Source organism: Poromitra crassiceps (assembly GCF_964638095.1).
Source record: "Poromitra crassiceps genome assembly, contig: HAP1_SCAFFOLD_60, whole genome shotgun sequence".
In the NCBI taxonomy this organism is placed as follows: domain Eukaryota; kingdom Metazoa; phylum Chordata; class Actinopteri; order Beryciformes; family Melamphaidae; genus Poromitra; species Poromitra crassiceps.
This window is the reverse complement of record NW_028152257.1, coordinates 668,150-694,339: the sequence shown is the minus strand read 5'-3', so window position 1 is coordinate 694,339 and position 26,190 is coordinate 668,150.

Sequence of the window (26,190 nt, the reverse complement as noted above, 5' to 3'; positions counted from 1 at the left end):
ACATTGATAACTTTCTACTGTTCTGTAATAGGCAGGATCTTTTCATCAAGGATGGACTCCACTTAAATAGAAAAGGTGCTAAAATGCTGTCTGCCAACATCAAGTCTACACTGGTCTCCTTTAGATGGGAGCCAGACACCAAATGACGGGACTCACATCCAAGCCTCCTAACCAATCAGTCTCTCGCACTCTCTCAGCTCGGGCTTGGGTTACTGTTAAACCCAGAACAGTCATATCTAGACCCATTATCTAGCTATGTATCTTCTAATGCTGATGGCTGTTTTGCTATTACAAATGGCTGTATTAATAATGACTGTTCTGATTGGAATGCTATGTGCGATTCGTATAGTATTGCTATGTGTGATTCGTATAATATTGCTATGTGTGAATCATATAATATTGCTGTTCTATTCCCGTGTATGGTACGACTGTCTCGCCGCTCTTCAAGACCAAGGGGAGTCACGAAGGGCAATCTGAAAATTATACCCATCTCTCCTGCCCCTTCTGTCCTCTCAAATAGTCCCACTTTATGGTCCATTCAGGAGTTTCATGCTACTTCGGGGCTGAAATTCCTGCATCTCAATGTTAGGAGCTTGCTGCCTAAAATGGATTTTATCAATGTATTAATTAATGATACTTTGCCTGATATCCTTGTCATCTCAGAATCATGGCTCTCTAGTAGAACCCCGGATTCGGATATTTCCATAAATGGGTTTAACCTTTTTAGAATTGACAGGAAGGCTAAAGGGGGAGGAGTAGTGATTTTTGTAAAAGATCATTTAACAGCTTCTGTTCTAACTGCCTCCTCTGTCCCAAAATGTTTTGAGTGTATTATTTTAGATGTCTGTGTCGGGGGCGATATTCACCTTTCAGTAGCTGGTGTATACCGCCCACCCTCCGCACCGAAATCAGCTTTTGAAGATCTCGGAAAAATATTATCCAACTTCACCGCTGGTGAACTGTTAGTGTTGGGTGACCTAAATTCCAATTGGTTATCTGAAACATCTGCCAGTCTGAAACATCTGTGCCTTGAATTAGATCTATCCCAGCTCATCCAACATCCCACTAGACCGAATGTAAAAAATCCATCTAAATCCACTCTCATAGACATCATCCTGACAAATAGACCAGTTAAGTACCCTCTGAGAGGGGTTTTTGCGCAGGGAATCAGTGATCATTGCCCCATAGCTTGTGTCAGATTGACCAAAAGTTTTAAATCTAGTGGTAAGTTTATAAGAAAACGTAATTTAAAAAAAATTTCAGATCAAGCCTTTTTACATGATTTATTTTATTCTGACCTGGAGAGATCGTGTCTGATTCCTGACCCTGAGTTAGCATTAGATTATTTTTCTTGTGTCTTCAATCTGTTCGCAGATAAGCACGCCCCCTACAAAAAACTGAGAGTAAAAAATCGCTCCAGTCCTTGGTTCTCAGGGGTCATCAAATCAGCATTGCGACTTAAAGACTCCGCTTGGGCAAATGCTAACTCCACTGGTGATCCTGCAGATTGGCTTCACTTTAGGAAAATGAGAAATAAATCCATTTGTATAATCAGAAAAGCCAAAGCGGATTATTATCTAGCTGCTAGCTGTAACACTTCCAACTTCTGGAAAACAGTTAAAACTCTCAAAGCCACACCTACCTCTACTCTCCCCCCCCAGATAAACGTGGATGGTAAAATAATCTCAGACAAACTTAATATGTGCAATACTTTTAACCAGCACTTTGTATCCGCGAGCTATTTGTTTGAGAGGCTCACTGATAACACGGCCCCCTCGACCCCCGCCCCCATTGGTGATCGCCCGCCTCCGCTGGCGATCCCCGCCCCAGTTGGCGACCGACCGCCCTCGCTGGCGACCCCCACCACTGCAAACGAGCGACCGCCTCCATTGGCAACCCCCGCCTCCATTGGCGACCGTCCGCCCTCGTTAGCGACCCCTGCTGGAGATCGCCCGCCCCCGCTGCCGATCCCCGCCCCAGTTGGCGACCGACCGCCCTCGCTGGCGACCCCCGCCCCTGTAAACGAGCGACCGCCTCCGTTGGCGACCCCCGCCTCCATTGGCGACCGTCCGCCCTCGTTAGCGACCCCTGCTGGCGATTGCCCGCCTCCGTTGGCGACCCTCGCCTCCGTTTCCGACTCTCCGCCGGTGACCCCCGCCTCCATCAGCGACCGCCCGCCTCTGTTGGCGACTTCTGCCTTCGTAGCCGACCGCCCGCCTCCGATGGCGATTCCCGCCTCCTCAGACAACCGTTTTTCCTTCAGACCAGTAAGTAGTCATGAAGTCTATGAGGCTCTCTCCAAATTGAATACCAGGAAATCCAAGGGTGAGGACGACATTCCACCGTTCCTTTTACGCCTTGGCGCTGACCTGGTCGCCCCCTCAATTGCCCATATATTTAATTTAACATTTGTCACGGGCGAGATCCCGGCCATATGGAAAACTGCTCAAGTTACACCCCTCTTTAAAGGTGGTGACTTGAGCGATCTAAATAATTACCGTCCCATTTCTAAATTGTGCTGCCTTGCCAAGGTGCTTGAAACCTTGGCGAACGTACAGCTCCGTGCATTTCTAGATACTTACAACATTCTTCAGCCTCATCAATCTGGTTTTAGACCCGGCCATAGCACGGTCACTGCCACATCCTTTGTTTTGAATAACATTCTGAATGGCCTGGATAGCCGCCAGCACTGTGCGGCTCTCTTTGTAGACCTCTCCAAGGCCTTCGATACAGTAGATCACAACATCCTGATTGCTCAGTTGTCCGCCATCGGATTAGACGACCCCTCAGTCAGATGGTTTACTAACTATCTGACTGGAAGGAAACAGTCTGTAATGGCGGAAAATATCAAATCCATTTCATTGGACGTCGGGAAGGGCGTGCCCCAAGGTTCCATTTCCGGGCCTATCCTGTTCACTCTTTATATAAATAACATTTTTCTTCCTTCTGATCTCTGCAATGTCCATTATTACGCGGACGACACAATCTTATATTGTTTTGGACCCACCCCGGCACAGGCCGTCTTATCTTTGCAGGCCGCTTTTGATTCGTTGCAACGGTCCCTGTTCGATCTTAAATTAGTTTTGAACTCCACTAAGACAAAGTGGATGTTGTTCTCAAGATCTTTAAACAGAAATGATAATTTGTGTATCCGTACGCTTCAAGGCGACCAAATTCAATCAGTACATTCTTATAAGTATCTTGGTATTTGGTTGGACACCAAACTTTCTTTTCATGTACATGTAGAACATCTCACAAAGAATTTGAGGAGAAAAATCGGCTTTTTGTATAGAAACAAGTCTTGTTTTTCACTATTGGCCAGAAAAACTGTTGTCCAATCTTTGATAATGTCAGTTTTTGATTATGGTGATGTGATTTACATGTATGCCTCTCCATCCGTCTTAAAGCCTCTTGATGCTGTATATCATAGCGCTCTGCGTTTTGTTACAGGTGATGCTTTCAGTACACATCATTGTATTCTGTACGAAAATGTGGGTTGGTCCTCCCTGTCGGAGCGTAGAGATCAGCACTGTCTGATATTTATTTATAAAGCATTAATTGGGAAACTTCCACCTTACTTATCCGCACTCCTTTCTTGTAACAGTGGAGGTTATCAAACACGATCGCGGTCCTATATCAGACTGTCTGTCCCACGGGTGCGAACCGAACAAGGAAAGACCGCTTTTTCTTGGTTCGCCCCCAACAGATGGAATGTGCTCCAGGAAAACTTAAAAATGGATAATTTGATCCCACTTGCTTCTTTTAAAGCACTTTTAGAAAGCATTCCTCGCAAGGTGTGTTCATGTTTTATTTGAAATTATTTAATTATGCTCTTGATGCTTGTTATTGTCTGCTGTGTTAACCTGTAATTTTGTAACTGCTGTATATGTTCTTTGTACACCAGGGCTCCCTTGTAAATGAGAGCTTGCTCTCAAGGGACTCTCCCTGTATAAATAAAGGTAAAAAAAAAAAAAAAAAAAAAAAAATCAACCGCTAAAGCGAGTCCTTTTGTCAAAGAGACCAAAAGAATAGGCTGGCTCCAAACAACTGCTTCCACACACTAGGTTCAACTTCAGTTTACAGCTCCCAGGCAACCAACTTCAAGGCTAGAATGGTTTATCAGGTGGCAACAAAACTTTTACTTTACCCCTTTGAAACAAGAACATCAGTACTTTGGAATAGCCGAAGGGCATCTTTCAAGAAGCAAAAGGGCGCTATTGTGGTTGGAAAGATCTTGGGCACATACAGTTGCTTCGGATCTGTGTAAAAGGAACCCAGAATAAGACACAACAGCGGTGATTGTGTCTGTTTTATACTGATCCGCTGGAAGCCATTTTGTTTCACGGCAGTAAACGAGGACTTAACAAAGGGCTAACTTGACCCCCATTAATCTCAATGGTGAATTGGTATAGCAGCCATGGCTCTGTGCCAAAAAAGGTAGCAGCTAGCTACTAAGATAATCAATCAGTGCGTTTACATGCACACCAATAAACTGTTTATTAGCGGATTTCTGAGTTACCTGATTATTCAAATGGTCATGTAAACAGCATAAACCGATAAGCTTTATCCGTTTATGGTCATAAACGGGTTATGAATAAACCGATAAACACACCTAGGTTTCTGGGCAATAATCGGTTTTCTCTCTGCATGTATCCAGCATAACCGGGTTTCTTTCGGGTTTATATATCTGCGCGCATGTACGACTTGCAGGAGAGAGAAGCACAGGAGCGTGTGAGAGGCAGGGAGAGACGCGCTGCACTCACTGGCCCCTCGGCTCTCCTCCCGGTTCTCTCACCGGCATGCCGGTCTCTCCCCCGGCCACAGCGCACCACAGCCGGCTTGGCGAGATGACGGTGAGCACGGAGCTGCTGGCTGAGCGGAGCGGGGAGCTCTGCTCTCTCTCTCCCCGCACAGAGCCGAAATGTGGATATTCTACAGGAGAGGACAAATATTTGTCTCGGATTGCAAATAGAATGACGTAGCCTACAGACAACAGAGTCGTTCAAAACACAACACACACATAACGTTAAAATCCGTGACAAATTCTGTCCGTTTTCTGACAGGTAGGCTACAGTATTTCAATTCAACACACGTTGTGGGTCATGAACATTTGACGTGCTTAAGTCACCTCACCTGCCTGCCTCTGTGCTGTGTGCTCGGTAAAGTTGGAAATATTATTGTGGCGGAATGAGGCGCACACCGAGGCAGATCCTTTGGCTTATCAAACTCCGTTGATAAGCCAAATTTGGTCGTTGATAATCCGTTCGCTAAAATTTAGCGAACGGACAGACACACATGAAGGCAGGCACGCCAACACCTCGCTAGCTTCTCCTAGCCTAGCCTAGCTCTCCCCAGCACGTCTGCTCTCTTCCAGCTTCACACAGCTCTCCCGACCATTCCCCCCTAGTCTCCACCCACTGGCCCTATGCTCCCTTCACTTGCCACTCCAAAACCCCAAACCCCACATGCACAGAACAACATAACAGACAGATACAGTTAGACATACACCCTACTAGCTATCCCATAATACTCCACCTTTCCCCACGCTACATTATTGACAGATGCACTTCCAAAGCGACGCCTATTCCAATTTTAGTAAAGTAGACGAGATACACAACCTAATTTTCACCTAAACCATCCTCTGCGCTGGACAAATAAATTAGGAAAATGTGATTTTGCATTTTGCAGCTATATTCTGTTGTTTTATTCCGGAATTAATGGTGCCTTTCTGGAGAGAAATCCGACTAATTGACTGAATCATGTAAACCCGGGTTTCTCCTATTGTCGGATTATTAAAGTGCATGTAAACGCAGAAATCTGATTATTGCCATAAACTGATTATTCACAGTTATCAGTTTATTGTGTGCATGTAAACGCACAATGCTAATCAATTTCATTCTCTTCTGGAATGTAGCCGGTGACAGTAATGAAGTCAAATGTTTTTGAATTGATAAGGACTATTAATTTCCTGGAACAGTCCATCTTGTCTATAGCGTTATGTAATAAAGCTATATAGCTATAGCTTTATAGCTTTAAGTAATAAAAGTATATGGGCTGGTAGCACCACGTTGTAATGATAAATGTCGATGATGTCTTTTCCTGTGTCGGAGCCTGTTTGTCTTGTTCGTATGTTGTTCTATAATAATGTAATAATAAGTTGTTAATATAATAGAAAATAAGATATATAAAAAAGTAATAAAAGTATATGAAATTACTTGGGGGAAGCGAGATTGTACAGCATTAGATACTGTACCTTGATTCATAGTTTTGTTGGACTTGACCAAAGATGAAATCAAAGATATCCATTCCTCAGTCTAGCGTTTTGTGATGGTTGTGGGACTGTCAATATAGTAACAATACATCATCAAACTAGATAAATGATGAATAGTTTTACAGTTATTGAGAGTTGATTTGAGTTAATGAGTTATTAATTTGAGTTAGTGTGGACCAGTGATGTCACTGGTCCACACTTTAACACTCAATAACTGTCAAATTAAATGACAGACTTCAAAACCGTTTACAGTTTTCTGATATACTACTGATGTTCTAATCATACAAAGCTGGTTGAAAATGGGCGGAGTGTTCCTTTAACTGGAACAGCATGAAACAAAATACACTATTCATAGCTTTCAAGGGGCGTTACGTGCTGCCGGGAACGCCCACCTGGCGATAAAAAAAAAAACTTGCCAGCCGTGTTTGTTCAGCCAAAATGCCGGATACCTGTTGTGCTATCGGTTGCACTAACCGACGAGGAGACACGCCTGGCTTGTGCTTTTACAGAATCCCGTCGGAGAAAGAAAACTCAGACAGGAGGAGGTTGTGGATTTGTGCGATTAGACGTGGTTCAGTCGCTGGGGAGGGCAAATGGCTTTTTTTCTACCATCAAAGTACACACGTTTTTGCGGCCAACATTTCATCAAAGGTAAGCTCAAGTAACGTTAACGGGGTATTTTAATCATTATTGTAACGTTACTTGAGCTTACCTTTGATTAAATGTTGGCCGCAAAGACGTGTGTACAAACGGCTGAACAAACACAGCGTGAGAAACTAGTCGACTCGGCTGGCAAGTTTTTTTTTTGACCGCCAGGTGGGCGTTCCCGGCAGCACGTAACGCCCCTTGAAAGCTATGAATACGCTTGGTTCCTCCAAATGATTGCCTTGTTGTTGTAAACATATTCGCTTTTTCTTCCATTTCATACAGAATAATAGTAGTTTTCCAGTCAGTGATGTTTAAGCCTTGAAAGATATGGTTGTTACAACATAAAGTTTCCTGTCACAGAGTCCCAAACAGACACACATACTGTAAACCCATAAACCTCTGTCTGATAAGATCTAGTCCCAGCGACACATAGGGGGGTGATGATTTAGTATTGACTTGTACAACCATCTGCACCGTCTGGCTGGTGGAGGAGTGAACCTAAGAGTGTAATAGTCATTCTTATACATTGTGTTGTATGGGGAGGAGCGCTTGGAAGCCCTTCAAAGACACCTGGGTCTCCCTGGCATGCCACTTGGGAAGCCTTTGCTTTTCCAAAAGTTGTAATCTGCAGGTACAGAAGCCTTGCTATGTGTACTGAACACACCATCAGGTACAGAAGCCTTGCTATGTGTACTATACACACCATCAGGTACAGAAGCCTTGCTATGTGTACTGAACACACCATCAGGTACAGAAGCCTTGCTATGTGTACTATACACACCATCAGGTACAGAAGCCTTGCTATGTGTACTGAACACACCATCAGGTACAGAAGCCTTGCTATGTGTACTGAAAACACCATCAGGTACAGAAGCCTTGCTATGTGTACTGAACACACCATCAGGTACAGAAGCCTTGCTATGTGTACTATACACACCATCAGGTACAGAAGCCTTGCTATGTGTACTATACACACCATCAGGTACAGAAGCCTTGCTATGTGTACTATACACACCATCAGGTACAGAAGCCTTGCTATGTGTACTGAACACACCATCAGGTACAGAAGCCTTGCTATGTGTACTATACACACCATCAGGTACAGAAGCCTTGCTATGTGTACTATACACACCATCAGGTACAGAAGCCTTGCTATGTGTACTATACACACCATCAGGTACAGAAGCCTTGCTATGTGTACTATACACACCATCAGGTACAGAAGCCTTGCTATGTGTACTGAACACAACATCAGGTACAGAAGCCTTGCTATGTGTACTGAACACACCATCATGTACAGAAGCCTTGCTATGTGTACTATACACACCATCAGGTACAGAAGCCTTGCTATGTGTACTATACACACCATCAGGTACAGAAGCCTTGCTATGTGTACTGAACACAACATCAGGTACAGAAGCCTTGCTATGTGTACTATACACACCATCAGGTACAGAAGCCTTGCTATGTGTACTATACACACCATCAGGTACAGAAGCCTTGCTATGTGTACTATACACACCATCAGGTACAGAAGCCTTGCTATGTGTACTGAACACAACATCAGGTACAGAAGCCTTGCTATGTGTACTATACACACTAGAGATGCAGCGGTATGAGTTTTTGACGGTATGATAACCTTGGACAAAAATACCACGGTTTCACGGTATCACAGACCTTTATGTGTTATTGTGAAATCTGGCAACAAAAAAATTGCCTACATTTTTTTGTTTGTTATTGAACTATTTATTTCATCTAATTAACGTATGTAAAACTAAAACACACATGCTTATCTTTTGTCAAATCGGATTGGACACTGGACATAAATGTTTCAATGTTAATGTGCACACACACACACACACACACACACACACACACACACACACACACACTTTTATTTGTATCCAAAAGTACTGTAGGGCAAATATTAGAGATCCAGATATTTTGGAAGAAAGTAGCAGTGCAGACACTGGATGCATGTGCTGTAAGCACAGGAGAAATAGTGTAGCGCATTGCTAGCTTATAATGGATCCAAGCAGACATAATGTAAACACACACACACTTCTGCCTCTCTGTGCGTCACACACACACACACACACACACACACACACACACACACACACACCTCTGCCTCTTATTTAATGACTGTTGTTACTTCTCTTCAGTGCAATACGCCGGCATAAGACGTTCGCTCAGTCAAGTAACGTTATCGTTAGTTAGAGCAAAGACAGCTGAGTGCTAATTAGCCATGTTATGTTATCGATAACGTTAGCCTATGACAGTGTTTATTTTACGTTCATCCTCCTGCCGGTGGAAATGGTTTATGTCCGACACGATGTATGATGACGCAAGACGTTTAACGTACCTTGAATTTGGCAAATAAGGAAGGACGGGTGTTGTTCCTGCAGATGTGCTGATTCATGTTTGAGGTATTTCCCCCTCTAATCCTCCCTGGCCGTCCCTGCTTTTACCGAAATATTCCCACACACCGCGGAGTTTGTCTTTTTCGACGGGGCCGCGGCCCACCGCCCGGGGGAACGTTCTGGGGATTCTCCTTCAGCAGCCATTATCACGTTGAATTACAATAGGCTACGCACGGGAGTAAACGATTGACTTGATGACTTCTTGACGATCACAGCTACACTGATTGCTGAGACTGGGCAGCTGGGGGGAGGGGCCACGTAACTGCACTCTGTCTGGGCACTTTCTCTCTCAGGGGGAAACAGGTGATACCGTGGGGAAGGTATGACGGCAAAACTTAGTGGTTTTGATACCGTGACTTTTTGAAACCGAGGTATACCTTCAAACCGGAAACCGCTGCATCCCTAATACACACCATCAGGTACAGAAGCCTTGCTATGTGTACTGAACACACCATCAGGTACAGAAGCCTTGCTACGTGTACTGAACACACCATCAGGTACAGAAGCCTTGCTATGTGTACTATACACACCATCAGGTACAGAAGCCTTGCTATGTGTACTATACACACCATCAGGTACAGAAGCCTTGCTACGTGTACTATACACACCATCAGGTACAGAAGCCTTGCTACGTGTACTATACACACCATCAGGTACAGAAGCCTTGCTATGTGTACTGTACACACCATCAGGTACAGAAGCCTTGCTATGTGTACTATACACACCATCAGGTACAGAAGCCTTGCTATGTGTACTATACACACCATCAGGTACAGAAGCCTTGCTATGTGTACTATACACACCATCAGGTACAGAAGCCTTGCTATGTGTACTGAACACACCATCAGGTACAGAAGCCTTGCTATGTGTACTGAACACACCATCAGGTACAGAAGCCTTGCTATGTGTACTATACACACCACCATCAGGTACAGAAGCCTTGCTATGTGTACTATACACACCATCAGGTACAGAAGCCTTGCTATGTGTACTATACACACCATCAGGTACAGAAGCCTTGCTATGTGTACTGAACACACCATCAGGTACAGAAGCCTTGCTATGTGTACTGAACACACCATCAGGTACAGAAGCCTTGCTATGTGTACTATACACACCATCAGGTACAGAAGCCTTGCTATGTGTACTGAACACACCATCAGGTACAGAAGCCTTGCTATGTGTACTATACACACCATCAGGTACAGAAGCCTTGCTATGTGTACTGAACACACCATCAGGTACAGAAGCCTTGCTATGTGTACTATACACACCATCAGGTACAGAAGCCTTGCTATGTGTACTATACACACCATCAGGTACAGAAGCCTTGCTATGTGTACTATACACACCATCAGGTACAGAAGCCTTGCTATGTGTACTATACACACCATCAGGTACAGAAGCCTTGCTATGTGTACTATACAAACCATCAGGTACAGAAGCCTTGCTATGTGTACTATACACACCATCAGGTACAGAAGCCTTGCTATGTGTACTGAACACAACATCAGGTACAGAAGCCTTGCTATGTGTACTGAACACACCATCAGGTACAGAAGCCTTGCTATGTGTACTATACACACCATCAGGTACAGAAGCCTTGCTATGTGTACTATACACACCATCAGGTACAGAAGCCTTGCTATGTGTACTGAACACACCATCAGGTACAGAAGCCTTGCTATGTGTACTGAACACACCATCAGGTACAGAAGCCTTGCTATGTGTACTATACACACCATCAGGTACAGAAGCCTTGCTATGTGTACTGAACACACCATCAGGTACAGAAGCCTTGCTATGTGTACTATACACACCATCAGGTACAGAAGCCTTGCTATGTGTACTGAACACACCATCAGGTACAGAAGCCTTGCTATGTGTACTATACACACCATCAGGTACAGAAGCCTTGCTATGTGTACTATACACACCATCAGGTACAGAAGCCTTGCTATGTGTACTATACACACCATCAGGTACAGAAGCCTTGCTATGTGTACTATACACACCATCAGGTACAGAAGCCTTGCTATGTGTACTATACAAACCATCAGGTACAGAAGCCTTGCTATGTGTACTATACACACCATCAGGTACAGAAGCCTTGCTATGTGTACTATACACACCATCAGGTACAGAAGCCTTGCTATGTGTACTATACACACCATCAGGTACAGAAGCCTTGCTATGTGTACTGAACACAACATCAGGTACAGAAGCCTTGCTATGTGTACTATACACACCATCAGGTACAGAAGCCTTGCTACGTGTACTGAACACACCATCAGGTACAGAAGCCTTGCTATGTGTACTGTACACACCATCAGGTACAGAAGCCTTGCTATGTGTACTATACACACCATCAGGTACAGAAGCCTTGCTATGTGTACTATACACACCATCAGGTACAGAAGCCTTGCTATGTGTACTGTACACACCATCAGGTACAGAAGCCTTGCTATGTGTACTGAACACACCATCAGGTACAGAAGCCTTGCTATGTGTACTATACACACCATCAGGTACAGAAGCCTTGCTATGTGTACTATACACACCATCAGGTACAGAAGCCTTGCTATGTGTACTGAACACACCATCAGGTACAGAAGCCTTGCTATGTGTACTGAACACACCATCAGGTACAGAAGCCTTGCTATGTGTACTATACACACCATCAGGTACAGAAGCCTTGCTATGTGTACTGAACACACCATCAGGTACAGAAGCCTTGCTATGTGTACTATACACACCATCAGGTACAGAAGCCTTGCTATGTGTACTGAACACACCATCAGGTACAGAAGCCTTGCTATGTGTACTATACACACCATCAGGTACAGAAGCCTTGCTATGTGTACTATACACACCATCAGGTACAGAAGCCTTGCTATGTGTACTATACACACCATCAGGTACAGAAGCCTTGCTATGTGTACTATACACACCATCAGGTACAGAAGCCTTGCTATGTGTACTATACAAACCATCAGGTACAGAAGCCTTGCTATGTGTACTATACACACCATCAGGTACAGAAGCCTTGCTATGTGTACTATACACACCATCAGGTACAGAAGCCTTGCTATGTGTACTATACACACCATCAGGTACAGAAGCCTTGCTATGTGTACTGAACACAACATCAGGTACAGAAGCCTTGCTATGTGTACTATACACACCATCAGGTACAGAAGCCTTGCTACGTGTACTGAACACACCATCAGGTACAGAAGCCTTGCTATGTGTACTGTACACACCATCAGGTACAGAAGCCTTGCTATGTGTACTATACACACCATCAGGTACAGAAGCCTTGCTATGTGTACTATACACACCATCAGGTACAGAAGCCTTGCTATGTGTACTGTACACACCATCAGGTACAGAAGCCTTGCTATGTGTACTGAACACACCATCAGGTACAGAAGCCTTGCTATGTGTACTATACACACCATCAGGTACAGAAGCCTTGCTATGTGTACTATACACACCATCAGGTACAGAAGCCTTGCTATGTGTACTGAACACACCATCAGGTACAGAAGCCTTGCTATGTGTACTATACACACCATCAGGTACAGAAGCCTTGCTATGTGTACTATACACACCATCAGGTACAGAAGCCTTGCTATGTGTACTATACACACCATCAGGTACAGAAGCCTTGCTATGTGTACTATACACACCATCAGGTACAGAAGCCTTGCTATGTGTACTGTACACACCATCAGGTACAGAAGCCTTGCTATGTGTACTGAACACACCATCAGGTACAGAAGCCTTGCTATGTGTACTGAACACACCATCAGGTACAGAAGCCTTGCTATGTGTACTGAACACACCATCAGGTACAGAAGCCTTGCTATGTGTACTGAACACACCATCAGGTACAGAAGCCTTGCTATGTGTACTGAACACACCATCAGGTACAGAAGCCTTGCTATGTGTACTGAACACACCATCAGGTACAGAAGCCTTGCTATGTGTACTATACACACCATCAGGTACAGAAGCCTTGCTATGTGTACTGAACACACCATCAGGTACAGAAGCCTTGCTATGTGTACTGAACACACCATCAGGTACAGAAGCCTTGCTATGTGTACTGAACACACCATCAGGTACAGAAGCCTTGCTATGTGTACTGAACACACCATCAGGTACAGAAGCCTTGCTATGTGTACTGAACACACCATCAGGTACAGAAGCCTTGCTATGTGTACTATACACACCATCAGGTACAGAAGCCTTGCTATGTGTACTGAACACACCATCAGGTACAGAAGCCTTGCTATGTGTACTGAACACACCATCAGGTACAGAAGCCTTGCTATGTGTACTGAACACACCATCAGGTACAGAAGCCTTGCTATGTGTACTATACACACCATCAGGTACAGAAGCCTTGCTATGTGTACTATACACACCATCAGGTACAGAAGCCTTGCTATGTGTACTGAACACACCTTCAGGTACAGAAGCCTTGCTATGTGTACTATACACACCATCAGGTACAGAAGCCTTGCTATGTGTACTATACACACCATCAGGTACAGAAGCCTTGCTATGTGTACTGAACACACCATCAGGTACAGAAGCCTTGCTACGTGTACTATACACACCATCAGGTACAGAAGCCTTGCTATGTGTACTGAACACACCATCAGGTACAGAAGCCTTGCTATGTGTACTATACACACCATCAGGTACAGAAGCCTTGCTATGTGTACTATACACACCATCAGGTACAGAAGCCTTGCTATGTGTACTGAACACACCATCAGGTACAGAAGCCTTGCTATGTGTACTATACACACCATCAGGTACAGAAGCCTTGCTATGTGTACTGAACACACCATCAGGTACAGAAGCCTTGCTATGTGTACTGAACACACCATCAGGTACAGAAGCCTTGCTATGTGTACTATACACACCATCAGGTACAGAAGCCTTGCTATGTGTACTGAACACACCATCAGGTACAGAAGCCTTGCTATGTGTACTGAACACACCATCAGGTACAGAAGCCTTGCTATGTGTACTGAACACACCATCAGGTACAGAAGCCTTGCTATGTGTACTATACACACCATCAGGTACAGAAGCCTTGCTATGTGTACTGAACACACCATCAGGTACAGAAGCCTTGCTATGTGTACTATACACACCATCAGGTACAGAAGCCTTGCTACGTGTACTATACACACCATCAGGTACAGAAGCCTTGCTATGTGTACTGAACACACCATCAGGTACAGAAGCCTTGCTATGTGTACTATACACACCATCAGGTACAGAAGCCTTGCTATGTGTACTGAACACACCATCAGGTACAGAAGCCTTGCTACGTGTACTATACACACCATCAGGTACAGAAGCCTTGCTATGTGTACTGAACACACCATCAGGTACAGAAGCCTTGCTATGTGTACTGAACACACCATCAGGTACAGAAGCCTTGCTATGTGTACTATACACACCATCAGGTACAGAAGCCTTGCTATGTGTACTGAACACACCATCAGGTACAGAAGCCTTGCTATGTGTACTATACACACCATCAGGTACAGAAGCCTTGCTATGTGTACTGAACACACCATCAGGTACAGAAGCCTTGCTATGTGTACTATACACACCATCAGGTACAGAAGCCTTGCTATGTGTACTATACACACCATCAGGTACAGAAGCCTTGCTATGTGTACTATACACACCATCAGGTACAGAAGCCTTGCTATGTGTACTGAACACACCATCAGGTACAGAAGCCTTGCTATGTGTACTGAACACACCATCAGGTACAGAAGCCTTGCTATGTGTACTATACACACCATCAGGTACAGAAGCCTTGCTATGTGTACTGAACACACCATCAGGTACAGAAGCCTTGCTATGTGTACTATACACACCATCAGGTACAGAAGCCTTGCTATGTGTACTATACACACCATCAGGTACAGAAGCCTTGCTATGTGTACTGAACACACCATCAGGTACAGAAGCCTTGCTATGTGTACTGAACACACCATCAGGTACAGAAGCCTTGCTATGTGTACTATACACACCATCAGGTACAGAAGCCTTGCTATGTGTACTGAACACACCATCAGGTACAGAAGCCTTGCTATGTGTACTGTACACACCATCAGGTACAGAAGCCTTGCTATGTGTACTGAACACACCATCAGGTACAGAAGCCTTGCTATGTGTACTATACACACCATCAGGTACAGAAGCCTTGCTATGTGTACTGAACACACCATCAGGTACAGAAGCCTTGCTATGTGTACTATACACACCATCAGGTACAGAAGCCTTGCTATGTGTACTGTACACAGCATCAACAACTATTAAAAAGTCACTGCAGATCCATTTATTTTCTATAAACTACAAAAGTCACAAGATGGCCCCCGACCATAGACTGTTAATTTTCACTTCCACTTTCTCCACTCGCTGTATTTCTCCATTCATTCACCCTGATCCCATAACAATGGCTCAGTGTGAAAGCACTCAGGCATGTAGTGTGCATTGTTGTTCAAATTCAAAGAAGAAACAGCATTATTTATCCTTTCATGGGTTTCCAACCGAGGAAAAGTTCAAAAGAAGATGGATTTTTGCATAAGAACAGACGACGCTACAGCCGTTACCATGGTAACGGCTGTATGCTAGCTTAGCTACCTAGGTCTCGCATATCTACAGCGGCAGGCTGTCAACAGAATAACTGGAGAAGACACAAACGGCAAGAAGTGGCTGTGATGTGGATTAAACGGTGATGGAATGGACTTGCGGCAGCAGCCGGTTGGCAGAGTGATGTACGTTATTAGCATGTTGCTACTACTTGCTAACGAAATTTGATTATCTGCTGTAAGATAACGTTAAACAAACTTGACAACCTAACGGTGATGTTTGCAATATAAAGCAGCGTCACGCCTAATGGTAGAAGTTATGCTACTTGTTACTAGTCAAGTGTCAATGTATAGACAAGTTTCCTGGGCCGTTCCTAGGGCGGCGCCATAGCAGCCTTTCGTGTCGCCGGCTTCCGTTTAAGTCCACATTGCGTCCACAGCAGCGAGCACATCAGAAGGCAGCAGCCGAAATATCCAAACTTTTTTACAACGATCGATAACATCAGCTACACTAACGTTAGCAGACGTTATTAACAATGGGTTATTCTGGAACACATTGTGCAGTGCGTGGCTGTCACAAAACACAGTGCGCGTTTCCATCCACTGCTATTTTGCGAATTATAGAGCTGACAATCACCTCGTGTTTGAGGCTGTCTGAGCTGCTGCTCACTGCTAGACCCAATATACAGCTCTGTTAAACACATCTAACGTTATTAATTTAAAGTTTCTTGATGATCTACAAGTAGACAAAGGTACCATAACGCCATTTCTGGATTACCAGGTGCGACTCGGCAAACTAACGTTATAATCCCAACCCGATCTCCCAATTTTTTTTTTTAAATAGCAACGTTTGTGGACCAACGTTGCTATGTTACAATTTCGTCTCTGAAATTGTAAAATGGTAATCCACGGAGCAGATAGTAGGTGAATACAATTTCATTCAAGTCTAGAAGTGAGTCGCCTTAAAGCTAATATCCCAGTCTTCTTCTGTTTACCACGGCGGGTATTGTGCTGCGTATTTACCATGATTTACCGTGTGTAGCCCTATTGTGTGGAGGCTACACACGGCATGTCATGTTTTGCAGTGATCAAGGCAAACTGGGTTGTTTTTTTAATGGAGAGACACCTAACGTTAGTCTGGCTGACTGTGACAGAGGAGAGGACAGTAACCTAACGTTAGTCTGACTGACTGTGAGAGAGGAGAGGACTGTAACCTAACGTTAGTCTGACTGTGAGAGAGGAGAGTATGTCACTGTAACCTAACGTTAGTCTGACTGACTGTGACAGAGGAGAGGACAGTAACATAACGTTAGTCTGACTGACTGTGAGAGAGGAGAGGACTGTAACCTAACGTTAGTCTGACTGTGAGAGAGGAGAGTACTGTCACTGTAACCTAACATTAATCTGACTGACTGTGACAGAGGAGAGGACTGTAACCTAACGTTAGTCTGGCTGACGCTTCGGAGCTTTTGAGATAATTCATCGCGTTGCCGTCCACCGCCATTGATCCTCAAAATACGCTATAATCCTGCCTGTAGTTACGTTCGGCCATTTACGCATATTATCTTCCCATGTGTCCACTGTCAATGGGTGTGGGATAGACACTCTTTCATTAGATAGGAGACTCGCAGAATGATCCCAAGTTTGCATTTTTTCGGCGGTCGCTATGGCTACTACGGTATACGTTACGCTTCTCCGTATTCACAAACACCGGAAGCGACAGACACGATGGCGGCCGAGTCCGGAAGCAAACCAGAAGTGCCCAGGAAACTTGTCTATAACGTGTTAGTAAGGTGAATGTGTATACTGAGTGATTGCTATCGGATCACGGCGAATGAATGGAGAAATACAGCGAGCGGAGAAAGCGGAAGTGCGAATGAACAGTCTATGATCAGGGGGCCATCTTGTGTGAAATAAGCCTATAGCTGCAGCACTGGTCAGCCAGCACAAACAGACCAGTGGACAGTGGCACTGTGATGTAGTTAGTTGCTGGTGGATTTTGAAGGCTGACACTTATTTTTTGGGAGTGAAGCTGCGTGCGGTCGGCGAGGAACCTCCATCATATCGGTGGTGGACGATACAGACTGGTTTATAATGAGCATACAACATCCAGAATGAAAAAAGTGTCTGTATCATGGAGATGGCAGCAGGGCTGAGCTGACAGCATGGGCCGGTCAGGGACCTGCCCTGTTTTGTTCAGGGGGGTTAGACCACGACAAGACACCGCTGTGACAAGACAAGAGCTCCAGCGGACCACCTGACACCTCTGCCTCTCTCTCTCTCTCTCTCTCCATCTCCCAGTGAGCTCAGTGGTACAGCTTCATGTGAAAGGTCAGGCGCTCAGAGGCAGAGAGAGAGAGAGAGAGAGAGAGAGAGGAGCCGCGGGGACGCCAGCTGCTGCAGACGTCCACAAACTTTGCAGGGAAATAGATGAGGCTCCAACTAAACATGAGAGCCAAGAAGTGTTATTTTGCCTGACCCAACGCTTCTATCTCGACAACATGATTTCGTTCTGCGTCTTTGCAACTCCCTCGAAGTCAAATTAAACATTTTCGCGGCGCGGTGGAGGGGAAGGGAAAGCTCGCCCAGAAAACTCATTTACAGCCGAATAGCAAAAAGTCCGTCTTGTTCAGAATGTGACAACATTGACCCTTCCTGCGAGGCGTGGAGAGGAGAGGACAAGTGACAGGAGGAGTGCTCGCGAGCGGTGGCCTCATTCAGCGGTACTGCTCATTCTGCACGGTCGTTTAGGCGACGCCATTACAGCTGGCGAAGCTTTTTAACAAACGGGCCGATTCAATGCCTCATGAAAAGAACAGCAAATTGTTCGACAGAACGAGCAAATACGGACTGAACTTTCCTTTCAGGATCCCCCGAGGGGGCGGATGAGTTTGAAACGACGACATCTCAGAGAACGCATCCGACAATCAGCGGCAGCGTCGGGTGAGTCATCATCATCTCTTCCCCCGTGCACACGAGGCGACACGAGCAACAGATTGAACATCAGCCTCAGAATAGATGCAAGACACTGCGGAGACGGGGGGGAAAGCGATCACATGACAGCATTGTTGTGCTTCCATAAGGGCACATGACATGTTGGACTGTAGCTATTTGAGTGTTTAATGACGGGGCAGGCATTCTTCTTCTTGTTTTATTGAGCGAGCGTCTGCTGTTCTCGTGTTTCATTGCCTGCTGCAGACACAAAGGAACAGCTTTACTATTAAAATGCGCTGTGTTCCTTCCGTGTCGTCTCTTATGCCTGGTTCAGACTACACGAATTCAGCCCGATATTAGACCGATTTGGTCGTGCGCGACAGATTTTCAGCGTCGGGCCCGAATATGACCGTCGGGGACGACGATCGGCCGTCTTCACCTCTTGTAGTGTGACATAATCAAAGACCAGCGTCGGGACCAGTCGGGACGTCTAGGACGCCTCACGACGCCCTGACGAAAAGACTGGCATGTCAGTCTTTTGGACATGGTTTCGCCTAGTGTGACACCCCGGAAGACAGGTATCAGGTCCTGGGGAGACCGCTCGCCGCTCGATACAGATTTCACCCGCTCGCACTCACCGCTCCGCTCCGCTCAAAAGAATAAAAGAGATAAAAAGGCCAGGGTGTTTTAATTTGCGTTTAAACGCCTGGGCAATGGGCATTGCTCACTACAAATAACATGAGCTCAGCAGAGTCGGCTGCATGTTCGTTTCTCTTCCTTCTCGTCTCGCAGCAGCTGGCAAGAAAATAGTGGGCGTGCACATGAAGTAAGTTGGAGGCTGGAGCGGACATCACAGTGCATCACAGTAGAGCCTGTCACTCATCCAAATAACGTTAATTCTGCAAGGGATATATATAGCACCTTGATTACATACATGTTTCACATAGGGTTGTGTTTGGATTTCAATGTTTTATTTTGCCCAATATTGAAATGTTCTACAATTGCATTTTGTGCTAACATAAACATTATTTCTATCTACCACTTTAGCCTATTTAGGCTGATTTGGTTGCTATTTCTTGTCAATGTAGTGGCCTCAATGCATGCTGGGAGATTTCGTTCACAGGTCCGCCTCCCCGACGACCTGTGAACTCGCTGACGACAGCAGACGACGTGATGACGGTGGCATACGATGCTCTGTCGGTGTTAAGTGAGAATACACTTGTAGTGTGGCCAGTCTCCCGACCAAGACATGTCACAAATTTATGGCAGTATGATGGCCTCGTCTGACATGGTGACATCGTGAACGACAAAAAATATCGTGTAGTCTGATCCTGGCATTAACCACATGAGCTACAACGGCCCTGTAGTCAGCGAGAAGATCCGCACGCATCATCAGTCCCTGTTTTCCACTGAGAGTTGAACTAGTCGACATCAGTCACCCTCACACACACACACACACACACACACACACACACACACACACACACACACACACACGGACACAGATGTCAGGAAGGCAGGCTGCTTCCTTAAATAGAGTGGGGAGTGGGCAATGTGACATGTAAAGGGCTGGTGGGGGAGTGGCTTTTACTCGGGCTATAATCGATTAAAAAGCAATTTGCTCCAGCTGACCCGGCCCCGCGCTGCTAAATGGCAGCCTCCCCGGTGCAGATGGAGCACTGAGGGGTCGGGGGATTGAGGAGCCTGTCCTCCAGCTCCAGCAGCCAGACAACAACACCCTCCCCTCGCCCACCACACCCACCCACCCACCCCAGCCTTGGTCACAGTCTGGTGGGCACCTGGAAGGCGACCACGCAGAAACGTCCAGGGAGGTTCCGCTGGCCTGACAGAAAATGTAGACCTAACGCATGTCTGAAAAGACGAGACAGACACAGGAGGAGAGGTTAAGACAAACAGGGATTCCTACACGGCCCAGCACACACACACACGCACAAACATACACACGCACACGCACACACAACACACACACACACACACACACACACACACACAGGCTATTCAGTGTTCTCCCTCATGGTACCAATGCACCGTTCACTGCACCACCCAGGAGCACTTCTATGTTCCCTCAGCCCTATGTTCCCTCAGTCCTATGTTCCCTCATTCCTATGTTCCCTCAGCCCTATGTTCCCTCATTCCTATGTTCCCTCAGCTCTATGTTCCCTCATTCCTATGTTCCCTCAGCTCTATGTTCCCTCAGTCCTATGTTCCCTCATTCCTATGTTCCCTCAGCTCTATGTTCCCTCAGTCCTATGTTCCCTCATTCCTATGTTCCCTCAGCCCTATGTTCCCTCATTCCTATGTTCCCTCAGCTCTATGTTCCCTCATTCCTATGTTCCCTCAGCCCTATGTTCCCTCAGTCCTATGTTCCCTCAGCCCTATGTTCCCTCAGCCCTATGTTCCCTCAGCTCTATGTTCCCTCAGTCCTATGTTCCCTCTGCCCCATGTTCCCTCAGCTCTATGTTCCCTCAGTCCTATGTTCCCTCTGCCCCATGTTCCCTCAGCTCTATGTTCCCTCAGTCCTATGTTCCCTCATTCCTATGTTCCCTCAGCCCTATGTTCCCTCAGCCCCATGTTCCCTCAGCTCTATGTTCCCTCAGTCCTATGTTCCCTCTGCCCCATGTTCCCTCAGCTCTATGTTCCCTCAGCCCTATGTTCCCTCAGCCCTATGTTCCCTCAGCCCCATGTTCCCTCTGCCCTATGTTCCCTCAGTCCCATGTTCCCTCTGCCCCATGTTCCCTCTGCCCCATGTTCCCTCAGCTCTATGTTCCTTCAGGCCTATGTTCCCTCAGCACTATGTTCCCTCAGCCCTATGTTCCCTCAGCCCTATGTTCCATCAGCCCTATGTTCCCTCAGCCCTATGTTCCCTCAGCCCCATGTTCCCTCTGTCCCATGTTCCCTCTGCCCCATGTTCCCTCTGCCCCATGTTCCCTCAGCTCTATGTTCCTTCAGGCCTATGTTCCCTCAGCACTATGTTCCCTCAGTCCTATGTTCCCTCAGCCCTATGTTCCCTCAGCACTATGTTCCCTCAGCACTATGTTCCCTCATCCCTATGTTCCCTCAGCACTATGTTCCCTCAGCCCTATGTTCCCTCAGCACTATGTTCCCTCAGCACTATGTTCCCTCAGCACTATGTTCCCTCAGCACTATGTTCCCTCAGCCCTATGTTCCCTCATCCCTATGTTCCCTCAGCACTATGTTCCCTCAGCCCTATGTTCCCTCAGCACTATGTTCCCTCAGCCCTATGTTCCCTCAGCACTATGTTCCCTCAGCTCTATGTTCCCTCAGCCCTATGTTCCCTCAGCACTATGTTCCCTCAGCTCTATGTTCCCTCAGCACTATGTTCCCTCAGCACTATGTTCCCTCAGCACTATGTTCCCTCAGCACTATGTTCCCTCAGCACTATGTTCCCTCATCCCTATGTTCCCTCATCCCTATGTTCCCTCAGCACTATGTTCCCTCAGCACTATGTTCCCTCAGTCCCATGTTCCCTCTGCCCCATGTTCCCTCAGTCCCATGTTCCCTCAGCACTATGTTCCCTCAGCCCTATGTTCCCTCAGTCCCATGTTCCCTCTGCCCCATGTTCCCTCAGCCCTATGTTCCCTCAGCCCTATGTTCCCTCAGTCCCATGTTCCCTCAGTCCCATGTTCCCTCTGCCCCATGTTCCCTCAGCTCTATGTTCCTTCAGGCCTATGTTCCCTCAGCTCTATGTTCCTTCAGGCCTATGTTCCCTCAGCTCTATGTTCCTTCAGGCCTATGTTCCCTCAGCACTATGTTCCCTCAGCTCTATGTTCCCTCAGCACTATGTTCCCTCTGCCCCATGTTCCCTCAGCCCCATGTTCCCTCAGCCCTATGTTCCCTCAGTCCCATGTTCCCTCAGTCCCATGTTCCCTCTGCCCCATGTTCCCTCAGCTCTATGTTCCTTCAGGCCTATGTTCCCTCAGTCCCATGTTCCCTCAGTCCCATGTTCCCTCTGCCCCATGTTCCCTCAGCTCTATGTTCCTTCAGGCCTATGTTCCCTCAGGCCTCAGCCCTACAGCATATTCCTTCAGATCAGTACCTAATGCGATATTTCTTTTCCCAGAATGGTGAAGGCATGACCTGCCCTACCCTGATCTGATTGGCTTACCCAGATATTTTCAAACGCCAACAAGTAATGTTACATGATGTGTGGCCAAGTCTGGCAGTTTTTTGTTAGGTCAAACTTAGAAAAATAATGTTTTGACCTAGCAGGGACTATCTTCCCTGTGTCTATACAGTAGCAAGTGAAGGTGGTGGGCAGTGGATGATTTTGGTTGTCTCGATGCTCTCCTCATTTAACAGGTAAGTTGACAACAGGAAAGAGGAAAGTGCCAACAGCAGACAGTAGACTGTTACCTCTCTCGTGTACTCTTGGCCCCTCCACTATGAAGCTCCATTTCATCTATCGGGAGAAGAGTTAGACCAATTTATTGGCTAATCAAATTGGATACGGGACGGCCAGTGTTGTCCGATTCTGATATGTTTGTTTCATTACACCTTTATTGTAGCCTTGATCAATGCGAGACTGGTTGTCAGTCCAGGATTCAAACCTGCAGCCTGGCCAGCTCTGGACCACCTCCCCTGAGTTAATCCTCCCTGCTGTCTGTGGCTCTTGGCTCCAGCACACAGCTCCTCAGACTAAGCAGCTGGAGGTTAATTGAGACTGACAGATGACGCAACGTGGAAGTCATTTGAAGGGGGGGTCTGGCTTCTTTATCATTGACAGTATTCCTCACACGCAGAGGCGGGGGGGGGGGGGGGGGTAACAGAAGTGATACTGTCCAGGAGGCTCACATATTAAGGGGTCCTTACTGGGGGGGGGTCCTTACTGGATTTCAATGTGGAGAAAAGCCCGGAGTAAACCCCCTCTGGGAAAAAGGAAACCATGTGAACTTTTGTTCCAGCAGGCTCTCCCTCGTCCTCATATTGGCCCATTCATTCCGGCTGGCTGTTTGATATTCTTATGGACGTTAATACTACACTAGCTCTTCCAAAGCTCACCTTGATACCATTGATTTCCCTCTAAAATAATTCAGCTGTGGCATAATGGAAATGAGTGGAAAGCGCCTGAGAGGCTGGATTCGATTGGTTGAAAAAGTCGGAGTGAAAAAGTTTCTGCCGTGATTGCCTTCGGTGTAAAAATGAGTCTCTGTAGAGTCGACTTCAGATCCAATCTCTGAACTATGGAACAGGCACTTCAACGTTTGATGTAATGGCTTATTGTCTACTAGCTCCATCTTCAGACATAAAAGATTCATCTAGCAATGGGCACAAATTTAATATAAAAACCTTATTACTGCTGTTGCACAAAATCCTCATAGCATCTCTTCTGTTCCTACACCAACATGGTCTTATTATGTAATCATCTTCCTCTGGCTTCTCGAAAGCCATTAAAACTATGATGGGGGGGGGGGGGGTCACTAAATGTATGCTTGTCAGTCTGAAGATAAGGCTGTTTAAAATTCCTTTAGGAAGAAACAAAGTTTTGATGCGACAGCGACACAACGCAAAGTCTCTAATGAGTTATTTCTGCCAGCTGTGGGCCTCCATCCAGCCTCCAATCACACCTCTGATAGGCTGGAAAAGAGATGCTGCTGCCAGAGAGGAAGACGAACAGAGACACTTCCACTCGATATGCCATTGTAAGGTACAGTCTCCTCTAATGGCTTATGGATTAGCCAGTCACAACTCTCCACCCCCCCCCCCCCAACACACACACACACACACACACACACACACACACACAACTCTCTCTGGCACCGCCAACGTGTCAAACAATAGTTGCCAAGTCTGCTGCCCCGCGACAAAAGATGGAAAGAATTAGAGAAATGGAAATGGTGATTCAAGTCTGTTATGAAAACTGGAGCGTGAGTGAAAACCCATTCAGACAGACTTAATGCGCCGTGGAATCTCCTCCCTGCCCCCCCTATCTGTAGCACTCAGAAATGCAAACAGAAATCCAGCCTATTCTCCCAGAGCCTTGTCAGAGAATTTTCATACCCCAACAAAACCCCCACCCCCACCCCCACCCTCGCCTCTCCCTCCCCCCTCAGCTCCTAGTCTTGCCTGGCTTGCTACATTCAAGACTCAATACTTATTGCCATGTCAACACTGTTGATTGGAATCTGTCTGCAGTTTGAACACGCAGACAGAAGCGGCCGACATTGTGTGCTCTCCATTCACACTCGCATGCAATCACACGTAGCAATCCAAAGGCAAACGGAGACAAAGGTCAACTGCACTATATATACACTGAATGTGCAAAAACATCACAGTCACGTCTTCTTTTCTGTGGAGTTCACCGATGAGGTGAATCCCAGTCCTCTTATCCCTCATCGATTTCCCTTCAATCATAAAGGAGGTGGAGATCAAGAGAAGCAGACGAGTTTAAGCGCTTTTAACCTTTGAGGCAGTTGAGAGACGCGAGTTGTGCAACAGCGTCTGCGAGCCGCTCCGTATCAGGCAGATCCCTATGATTTTGTACACCCAGTGTATCGGCCCACTTCACACCGCCTCCCTTTTAGCGCGCCCAACAAAGTTACCACCACGTATTAAATTCTCCCAAGAGAAAAGTGCAAGAGGAGACCTTCCTGACATCTATTGAAGCCATATATCTGAGTCTGGAGGCCATCCAGCAGCGCTAAAGACCCATGCAGAGGCAGCTACACGAGGGATTGGTATTCAGAGCGACGGCACCCAAAGTCGAGCTTGCGAGAATAGCCCCGACTATTACATAAAGGTAAACAAACAAAACCGTGATGCGCAGAATCGCATCAACTCTGAAGCGGGCAGATAAACTGTCAACGGGCTCAGCAAAATATATAATGGCCTATGTTTTCTGGGGGGATTATTAGTTACCGGGGGGCTGAGTGAGTGCTACAGGCCAGAAGCTGTCAAGATGGAAGCAGAAAAAGAAGCGAGTAAAGCGAGCGGAGAGAGGTGGCGGAGGTAGAGAGGAAATGGGGCCTGTGTGAAGTTTGAGTCTTTCAGCTGTGACTTCTTTAGTGGGGCGCCTTCGCTGCGGGAGCAAAGCAGGCCGAACAGCAGGGTAATGTATGGAACTAATGGAAGACAGCGTCTCAGAGTGGCTGTCGAAAACTCTTTTGCGAAATCATAGTGCATTTGCTCAAATAATAAGCTTAGGATAAGCTAGCGAGCAGGCCGAGCACACATCCAAACACACACACGCACACCACACGCGTACGAGGAGTAGGGCTGGGTATCGAGTTTCGATACTTACTTG